Source organism: Quercus robur, chromosome 5 (assembly GCF_932294415.1).
Source record: "Quercus robur chromosome 5, dhQueRobu3.1, whole genome shotgun sequence".
Lineage (NCBI taxonomy): Eukaryota > Viridiplantae > Streptophyta > Magnoliopsida > Fagales > Fagaceae > Quercus > Quercus robur.
The window spans coordinates 44,010,616-44,021,972 of NC_065538.1; positions in this window are offsets into that span (position 1 = coordinate 44,010,616).

Here is an 11,357-nt window from a genome sequence, read left to right on the forward strand (position 1 = left end):
CTCAATCCACGTCATTTCAAAATAAAAGGCTTGAAGAATTTGAGAAAGGAAAGCATGTCAGATCCAAAAATGCTGACACTAAAATAAAAAAAAAAAAAAAAAAAAAGCCAAACAAAAAATTATATTTTCATTTAAAGATTGTTGTACCACACAACCATGGATTCTAAATAGAACAAAATTGCATACCTCTCTTAGCAACCCAAGAGTGTTGCCTCCCAAGGTATTCACGTCTCTCTCTCTATTTCTTTTTGAGTTTTCAGAAGATTGCAGTATCCACAGTAGTTCTGATGGCCAACCACTAAATATGATTGTAGGGGAACAATTTGTAACGACCCTAAGTTAATATGTTGGGTTCGTACGTTAAAGGCCCAAACAATAAAATTTGTAGAGAGCGGGTTGAAAGGCTAGGCCTTGGTCACCAAACGATGGTTGATCATGATTTTCATGATAACATTCATGAGGGAGAACTTGGGGTACCTGACTAGACATTTTCCCGGCGCGGCTTGGGTGACTCTGGTCATTGAACCTCGTCTGAGGAGTTGAGGGAGATTCGTGCTCTCATTATCCTCCTCTTTTAGGACTCCATGGTTAGGGAGACGACCTGTCCCCCCCCCCCCCCCCTTTTTGAATTGATTCTATTTCCCTTTTATACTAGCATTTACCCTCCTTCCAGTGTCCACGTGTAAACTCCATTTTCTAGGGTTGAGACTTGTCCTATCAACCCATACCTAGAGTGGTTGGGGGTGGTTGTAAAAGTTGAAGAGCATGATGAAGAGTATGGACCTGTCAGACGCAGAATTCTCTATTGCAGTATTGGCAGCTTTTTTACTTGGGCCGCTCCTGCACTGAGCTCGTCCTTCCCTTTAGGGGCTCTATGGGGTGTCAAGTATAAGATCATCCTCGGCCATATCCTTAGGCCTTTTTTGGACTTTCATTATGCGTCCTCGGTAATATTTCTCCTCGGCTCAGGCCTTGGGCCTTAATATAAAGTGGGCCGGGGTCATAAATTTTCTGACCCCACATTAGCCCCTCAAAATCCTGCTGTCCATCCTCTTGGTCGGAGAGAAGGGTTTTGGTGATGCCAGGCCTTTATCACGGTTTGTCTAGCTTTATCCTTCATTAATATCGGTGTCTCTTCATTTGCCTTGGAAATGCGTCGGGTTATGAGACATTCCTTTAGATTTACTCACGCTGCGTCCTCGCCGTTTCAGTGCTCGAGGCGTGTCTTTAATAAGTTCCCTTTATGAGACCACTCAAATCCGACGGTTGTAGATGGCGTTAGGAGTTGAGTGGAAACTATCTCGTTTGTTGCTCTTCTTGGAAATCTGCATAGATTAAATGCCACCAAACTTGCCCTCCATATAAGAAGCAGGGTAGGAGGTCACTCCCTTTACATACAGACCCTTCAGTCTTTTCAAATTCCTAATCCTTCAGCTGCGCTCAAAGTTTTCATTGCCAGTGCAGTTAAACCTTAGAGAGTGATATGTTTGAGGCACAAGTAGGGGTGAAGGAACCACACCAGCTCTAGAAGCACTGGGTCCTTCCGAGACTCAAAATGGCGCAGTCAGGGCAAGGGAGACGGAGACTCAAGACAGTTCTCCGCTTTCACAAGGTAGGAGCGATGCCTCCACCTCTTTTAGCCAAAATCCAAAGCAGGTGCTGGTCGCGTCAGATTTTTGGTGCGACAGCAATGGGGTTTCTCATCGTCAGTACCATCCGCTCTCTCTCGAGCACTGCTAATATGACACCTGCGTGTTAGGAGTTAGAGCTGATGCGGGGATTAAGCATCCCAGCTTCCTCCTCTCTTCCTTTACTGATGCCTCTTTCTGCCTCCGCTTCTTCTTCTTTCCCATCACCGGGGCCACCCTAGTGTTTCTACTTCTTCTTCTCTTCCATCAACGAGGCCATCCTGTCATGCATAATCTCTACTAGAGCAGAGTTTTGAAGGATTTATCACTTCCTTGTATCTTTTTCTTTTTGCTTCTGTAGTTAGCTTTTGGTATAGGCTTACTTAAGCCCCTCATTGTACGTTGTACTATTTTTTTGTCTTAATAAAAGATGATTCTGTTTTATTCTACATATTCTTTCTTTTCTACAGTAATTACTTTGTGAATGGATGTATTTCATATGCGTATTTTTTTTGAACGATACTTAGGGCCGAAACCCTTGTTAACAAAAAGCTATTATTTTGAACTTATTAAGACTATCAAGCATAATAATGCTAACCTACAGTAGGTTAAACATACAAGACTAACTGAGATAACAGCTGAATGCTCTGTATTGCGCGTGAGGCAATCATCCGAGAATGGGTAACCCAAAATAAACCATCCGAAAGGGTCGCCGAGTACTAGGGGGCTTGGCTGCATTCTTGGTAACACTCATGGCCTTAATTGTTTTTGGCATCTGGTCTAAAGACCGAGGTATGGCTATACCAGGCCTAAACACTCGTTTGCATTAGTTCCTTTAGAATTGAGGATCCGAGGACAGGCCGGGACTTCCATTCGGTTTAGGACTTAACTAAATTTTCAATGGATAATCTTTCCATGGGTCAGAGTCCGAGGACCATACAATACCTTGGTTCTGTCCAAAAGTAGTTGGTTTCCCCATAGGTTTGAGTCCGAGGACCATACAATACCTTGGTTCTGCCCAAAAGTAGTTGGTTTCCCCATAGGTTTGAGTCCGAGGACCATACAATACCTTGGTTCTGTCCAAAAGTAGTTGGTTTCCCCATAGGTTTGAGTCCGAGAACCATACAATACCTTGGTTCTGTCCAAAAGTAGTTGGTTTCCCCATAGGTTTGAGTTCGAGGACCATACAATGCCTTAGTTCTATCCAAAACTTATAATAATTTTTTAAGCAGTTGGTTTCCCCATAGGTTTGAGTCCAAGGACCATACAATGCCTTGATTCTGTCCAAAACTTATAATAATTTTTTAAGCAGTTGGTTTCCCCATAGGTTTGAGTCCGAAGACCATACAATACCTTGGTTCTGTCCAAAAGTAGTTGGTTTCCCCATAGGTTTAAGTCCGAGGACCATACAATATCTTAGTTCTATCCAAAAGTAGTTGGTTTCCCCATAGGTTTAAGTCTGAGGATCATACAATGCCTTGGTTCTGTCCAAAACTTTTAATAATTTTTTAAGCAGTTGGTTTCCCCATAGGTTTGAGTTTGAAGACCATACAATACCTCGGTTCTTTCCAAAAGTAGTTGGTTTCCACATAGGTTTGAGTCCGAGGACCATACAATACCTTATTTCTATCCAAAAGTAGTTGGTTTCCCCATAAGTTTGAGTCCGAGGACCATACAATACCTTGGTTCTGTCCAAAAGTAGTTGATTTCCCTATAGATTTGAGTCTGAGGACCATACAATACCTTGGTTCTATCCAAAAGTAGTTGGTTTCCCCATAGGTTTGAGTCTGAGGACCATACAATACCTTGGTTCTGTCCAAAAGTAGTTGGTTTCCCCATAGGTTTGAGTCTGAGGACCATACAATGCCTTGGTTCTGTCCAAAACTTATAATAATTTTTTAAGCAGTTGGTTTCCCCATAGGTTTGAGTCCGAGGACCATACAATACCTTGGTTCTGTCCAAAAGTAGTTGGTTTTCCCATAGGTTTGAGTCCAAGGACTATACAATACCTTGGTTCTGTCCAAAACTTATAATAATTTTTTAAGCAGTTGGTTTCCCCATAGTTTTAAGTCCGAGGACTATACAATACCTCGGTTCTGTCCAAAAGTAGTTGGTTTCCCCATAGGTTTGAGTCCGAGGACCATACAATACCTTGATTCTGTCCAAAAGTAGTTGGTTTCCCCATAGGTTTGAGTCAGAGGACCATACAATACCTTAGTTCTGTCCAAAACTTATAATAATTTTTTAGCACCGAGGATTAGCCCCTCGGCCAAGGCACGGGACGTCGAACTAATGGTGGAAGCCCCTAGAACTGCCCTTGTCACTAGTGCTTCGAAGCGTAGCCCCTAGTAGAACTTTATATTAGGGCAACAACACCAGGCCGCTGGAAGTAATGGAGGGGCTTTCGCAGGCCCTGGGTTGATAAGAGCTCGACCCACCGTCTGTGCCGATGCACAAGCCTTTCCCACAGACGGTGCCAATTGTAGGGGAACAATTTGTAACGACCCTAAGTTAATATGCTAGGTTCGTACGTCAAAGGCCCAAACAATAAAATTTGTAGAGAGCGGGTTGAAAGGCTAGTCCTTGGTCACCAAACAATGGTTGGTCGTGATTTTCATGATAACATTCATGAGGGAGAACTTGGGGTACCTGACTAGACCTTTTCCCGGTGCGGCTTGGGTGACTCCGGTCATTGAACCTCGTCCGAGGAGTTGAGGGAGATTCATGCTCTCATTATCCTCCTTTTTTAGGACTCCATGGTTAGGGAGACGACCTATCCCCCCCCCCCCCCCTTCCTCTCTTCTGAATTGATTCTCTTTCCCTTTTATACTAGCATTTACCCTCCTTTCAGTGTCCACGTGTAAGCTTCACTTTCTGGGGTTGAGACTTGTCCTATCAGCCCATACCTAGAGTGGTTGGGGGTGGTTGTAAAAGCTGAAGAGCATAGTGAAGAGCATGGACCTGTTAGACGCAGAGTTCTCTATTACAGTATTAGCAGCTTTTTTACTTGGGCCGCTCCTGCACTGAGATCGTCCTTTCCTTTAGGGGCTCTATAGGGTGCCGAGCATAAGATCTTCCTCGGTCATATCGTTAGGCCTTTTTTGGACTTTCATTATGCGTCCTCGGCAATATTTCTCCTCAGCTCAGTCCTTGGGCTTTAATATAAAGTGGGCCGGGGTTATAAATTTTTTGACCCCACAATGATATTTTAAAATCTTATTTTATTTAAGAATTCTAAAACCCTAGAGAGAGATTGGATGTGGGATCCTTAGGGATCCTAATTTTCAGCTGTAGGATTTATCAATAACGTTTTGAACGTTATTGACTTATCTTGAAACTCTTTCAAAATTATTTCTTAATTTTCTCAACCATATCAAGAAAATATCTGAACGTCTATAGATTGCAATAATGTCCATCAACACATTGCAATTGACCCTTGAAGATTAGAGAATTACAAATGAAGTCTCATTTCATACAATTTTATATCTATGTCTTTCCACCATACTATATTCCCACAAGCCACTAGGACTGGATAAATATCACTGTCATGTCCCTAGCTTATGTGACCCTTAATTTCTTGATTTCATAATTTCTATTGGACTCCAAAATATCTTTAAAAAACTCTTTAAATATATATATACAATAATATATATATGAAAAACATTTTTGAAAAATGTCACCGGCCGGTTTTGTTTTGAGTCCAACTTCCATATGAAAATCAATTGAATATACTATCTTCTTTAGAAACTAGTGCATTCGTGTTGAGCATTTATATATTTTACTCATTACACACATAACCCAACGTGTCTGTATATAGCCTTTAAAATTGGCATCACCAGTTGACATTGTCAAAGTCATGTGCATAATAAATAAATATACACAAATCCCTCATGCTTGAGGACAATAGAAAAATTGTGATAGAACAACCTTTTAATTAACAATGATCACTCGATAAGGTGTCCTTGATTGGATCCAATTCAGTGTATGTACTTGTTACATTTCACCCACTTGTTTGCTTAAAGTCACTACTTCAATGATGGAGTAAATCATCCTATCATATAGCAGCACAACAAGTGTTGGCTTCAGTGGTAATATTCAATTAATATCCACAGCCTAGAACAATTTAATAATTTATAAAAAATCATTACTCCATGTCCTTAGTTTCTTAACTATTAACATGATTTTTCCTATAGAGGTGACATCAAATGCCACATTTAAACAATGAAATATACCTATAAAAGTTATGAATGTGAAAATAAAATTTTATCATCAAATAAAAATGCATAGTATTGTTTTTTAAGGGCATATAATTCTAACAGAAACACCCTTCAAGACCATGTACGTGTCAACCTCACATGCTCATTCTTAAGAACCATGCACATTTTGTTCATGGAACCTTGCCTTACACAGTCATCTAGTATCATTAGCAATGCTCAATTGTTGGGCCTTTGTCCAAGATTGTTTGCATGGGTGTTACGAGCTTGCCTTGTGTGATCCATACTTGTTAGAGCTACAAGTACACACATTTCCACCTTGCCCCGCAACACCATAAGCTCTAATACCACTTGTTAGGAGGCGAACACCTATGGAAGATGTGTCCTGACTATATTATGAGTTTAACTATGTCATGTTAACTACTCATTCTTCTAATCATTATTTTGTTAACGTGTATTAGGATATGTGGGCTTTAGGCCCACCTTGTTTACTTATATAGCACACTTACTGTACTACACACCTTGCCTTCTATATAAAAGGCACTCATGTATATTCTATGACTCGAGAAATACAATACAATCATTCAGTATTTCTAACATGGTATCAGAGTCATTGCTCTAACTTTCTTATGTCTTGCAATCCTGTCTTTGTTGGTATTTTCCACTGCCTCGACTTCATCGGTCAATAAACCTTTTCCGTGCCTTCTCCTAACTACTCCACCGCTGTCAGAGGTGCAAAGGTTGAATCTTCACCGCCAGAAGCTCGATCACCGCCACCAAGATCACTGCCTCCGTCGGATCTTCCACACCGGATCTCCGATTAAGACATAAGACATATCACCGGGTAGATCTTCAACCAATCTACATAAGGCTGCTGGAATCATCATCATCTGACCATCCACGTGCTGCCACGAGTCGGTCAAAGATTCAATAGCTATTCCACGTGCCCCACGTGCCCCACGTGCCATCGGTATTGCTCCGATCAACTCACTACTGCCGTCATCGGAATCGTCTTTCTCTAATCTACATCACCAGAGAAGAATCGACCTCATCGAACTCCCCACGCACCCTCACGCGCCGACCAAAGCTTCGGCGAGGATTGACTCACACGCCTTACGCACTCCACTCGTCGTTGTGCACCTGCTAACGTCATCACTGACGTCATCATTACACGTCAGCATCCACGTCAGCCCTAGCTGAGGTCTTCAGCTTACATCATCTTGCTGACATCATCATAGTAGTTGACCGTTGACTTTGACTTTGGCTGTTGACCGATTACTTTTTCTTAGAGTTGACTTTTTGCAGTCTAGGTGCTCCTTGCCCAGTTTTTCGCATAGATTTCATTTTTGCATATTTTGCTTCTAAATGAAGAATAAGGACAGGTCTTCTTCTTGTTGCAATAATCGTCGTCGAGAATCCGACAAACATTTTTGCAATTTTTGCAAATGTTTTAGCCACAATATTGAGACTTGTTATCATCGCAACAAATCAGTTGTTTCAATTTCTGCTGCTACTGTTGCTAACACTGAGAGTATCCAACCAATGGCTCCCGTCTCTGCATAGTCTAAGTCTTCAGAACACACTTTCACCATGTCCACAGATGACCTTAAAAACATCATCGCCAATGTCATTCGTATGGTTGGTAATGCATCTTATTTCTCTTCTCTCTTAGCTTTATCTGGTATGTCTCCTTCCTCTTGGCTTATGGATTCCGCTTGTTGCAATCACATGACACCTCACTCATCCTTATTTTCTAAACTCAAACCTGCACCACACCCTCTTAATATTCGCACAGCAAATGGTTCCACAATGTCTGGTCTTAATATAGGTTTTGTTTCGACCTCCAACCTTTCGGTTCCTGGAGTCTTTAATGTTCCTGACCTTTCTTACAATTTATTTTCTGTGGGACAATTAGCTGAGTTGGGTTATTGTATTATATTTGATTATTCTGGGTGTATTGTGCAGGATCCGAGGATGAGACAGGAGCTTGGGTCCAGTCCCAGAGTTGGGCGTATGTTTCCCGTGACAACCTTCGTCTTCCACTTATTGCTCCTGTTTCTGTTGTTGTAGCTACTACAGTTTCTTCAAATCCTTCCCTTGCTCTTTGGCATGCTTGACTTGGTCACGCATCTTCCTCTCGGGTACAACAATTGGTTTCTAGAGGTTTGTTAGGTTCAGTGTCTACAGAAAATTTTGATTGTGTTTTGTGCCAGTTAGGAAAACAACCAGTTTTGCCTTTCAATACTAGTGAATCAATATCCATTGATATCTTTGACCTTATTCATTATGATGTTTGGGGGGCTTCCTCTTTCTCTAGTATTGGTGGGTCTCGATATTTTGTTATCTTTGTTGATGATTACTCTCGCTATAGCTGGATTTTCAATATGAAACATCGTTCTGTATTATGCAAGTATATTCTAATTTTGCAAAAATTGTTGAAACTCAGTTTTCCAAACACATCAAAATTTTTCGATCTGATAATGCTCTTGAATACACTCAATATGCTTTCCAAGCTATTTTGAATTCCTATGGCACTGTTCATCAACTAACTTGTCAAGGTACCTCTTAGCAAAATGGTAGAGCCGAACGAAAACTTCGTCATATTCTTGACACTGTTCATGCTCTCCTTCTCTCTGCCAAAGTTCCTGCTCCTTTTTGGGGTGAAGTTGCTCTTCATGCTGTTCATACTATTAATCGCATTCCGAGTCTTGTTATCCAAAATCAAACTCCATATGAGCGCCTTTTTGGGTCACCCCCAAACTATCACCATCTTCGCTCCTTCGGTTCTGCTTGTTTCGTTCTTTTTCAGCCACATGAGCATAACAAACTTGAGCCTCGGTCAAGACTTTGTTGTTTTCTTGGCTATGGCGAAACTCAAAAGAGGTATTGGTGTTATGATCCTGTCTCTCATCGTTTTCGTATTTCCCGTAATGTTATCTTTTGGGAACATCGCCTTTTTGTCGAGCTCTCTCATTTTCATGCCTCCCTATCTTCCTCCTCTATTTTAGATCTTTTTCCAGATGAGGCACATATTCCTCCTGTAGCTGCTCCTGATACTCTTGTAGTTGCTCCTGATTCTCCTGTAGACTTCTCTGTCCAACCACCGGATATCCTTGATCCCTTTCTTAGTTTACCCTTTAATGAATAGGTGGAAGATGAACAGGTTAAAGATGAGCTGCCTAACCCTGAGCTTGGGTCCCAAGCTCCTGCTCCGCCTGAAGATCATACACAAGACATTCCACCTCGTCACTCAACTTGGGTAAGATCCATTCCTACACATTTACTTGACTATCATTGTTACACTGCCCTTGCTACACTGCACGAGCCTCACACCTATTGTGAGGCTTCCACTGACCTTTTATGGCAGATTGCAATGAAAGTGGAGCTTGATGCATTATCTAAAAACCATACTTGGGACTTGGTGACTCTCCCCCCTGGGAAATCTGTAGTTGGTTGTAAGTGGATCTACAAGATTAGGACTCGCTCTGATGGGTCCATTGAGAGCTACAAAACTCACCTTGTTGCAAAAGGTTTTACACAGGAGTATGGGATTGATTATGAAGAGACTTTTGCTCCGGTTGCTCGTATCTCATCTGTTCGTGCCCTCTTAGCTGTTGCTGCTACCAGTAAATGGTACCTTTTTTAGATGGATGTCAAAAATACATTCCTTAATGGAGATTTAAGTGAAGAAGTTTATATGCAACCTCCTCCTGGTCTCTTTGTTGAATCAAACAAGGTTTGTCACCTTCGACGTGCACTTTATGGTCTTAAACAAGCTCCACGAGCTTGGTTTGTCAAATTCAGCTCTACCATCTCTCGCTTGGGTTACATGGCCAGTCATTATGATTCTGCCTTATTTTTTCGTCGCATTGACAAATGCACTATTTTACTTCTCCTATATGTGGATGATATGATTATAACTGGTGATGACCTTATTGGCATTTAAGAACTCAAGGATTTTATCAGTCAGCAATTTGAGATGAAAGATCTTGGACATCTCAGCTACTTCTTCGGTCTTGAAATCACTCATTCTACAGATGGACTTTATATTACTCAAGCCAAGTATGCCTCTGAGCTATTCTCTCGAGCTAGACTCACTGATAGCAAAACTGTTGACACTCCAGTTGAATTTAATGTGCATCTGACTCCCATAGGAGGGAAACCATTGCCTAATCCCTCTCTTTACAGACGCTTGGTCGGCAGCCTAGTTTATGTCACTGTCACTTGTCCAGACATTTCCTATGTTATTCACCAGGTGAGCCAGTATCTGTCTGCTCCACGATCGACTCACTATGCTGTTGTTCTGCACATTCTTCGATACCTAAAAGGCACTCTCTTCTATGGCCTTTTCTACTCTGCTCAGTCTTCTCTTGTTCTCCGTGCATTTTCTGATGCTGATTGGGCAGGAGATTCCACTGATCACAGGTCTACCACTAGTTATTGCTTTCTTTTTGGTTCTTCCTTGATCTCTTGGCGAAGCAAGAAACAAACTCATGTGGCCCGCTCCAGTATTGAAGTAGAATATCGTGCCCTTGTTGATACCACATCTGAGCTCCTTTGACTACGATGGCTTCTCAAAGACTTAGGTGTGTCCACATTCTCTGCCACTCCTCTTTATTATGATAACCAGAGTGCCATTCATATTGCTCACAATAATATCTTCCATGAACGGACTAAACACATCGAGATCGATTGTCATTTTATCCGTTATCATCTTGTCCATGGTGCTCTCAAGCTGATCTTAGTCTCCTCTAAAGATCAACTTGCAGATATCTTCACCAAGTCACATCCTAAGGGACGTCTTTGTACTTTGGTTGACAACCTCAAGTTGGTCTTACATCCACCTTGAGTTTGAGGGGGGCTGTTAACGTGTATTAGGATATATGCGCTTTAGGCCCACCTTGTTTACTTGTATATCACACTTACTGTACTACACACCTTGCCTTCTATATAAAAGGCACTCGTGTATATTCTATGACTCGAGAAATACAATACAATCATTCAGTATTTCTAACAATTTAATGTGTGATTTCATTTACATATGTATACCTTGCACAACACACAAGACTACAATAGCGTTTATGTAATTCCACCTCTTTCTTCTAGTTATCTATCAATGAGGAAGTTGTGATCAAGCGGCACCCAAGTTTGGATTGTTAATGAAGGTGTTGTTGGACCTCCTACAATGCGACAATCGCCAATCTTGACCATTACTAATAGTAAAGTATTAATTAAAATCCTCCTTTTATCTTTCTTTTTCTTTTTTCTTTTTTTCTTTTTTTTTTTAATTCAAGAATTATAAGGAAAGAGAGGATTTGAACCATAAACACCGCCGTTAAAGATTCCAGAAAGTGTAAATTAAAATACATGATTCTTGGCCTCTCTTGATCTATCATATTGACTTTAGTAATGTTTCCTTTGATTTTCCTTACTTTTCCACCTCCTCCCCCGCGTGAATAAAATGGGCTTTTCCTACTATAACTTGGACTTCTAAATCTATTTAGAACTTTTTTAT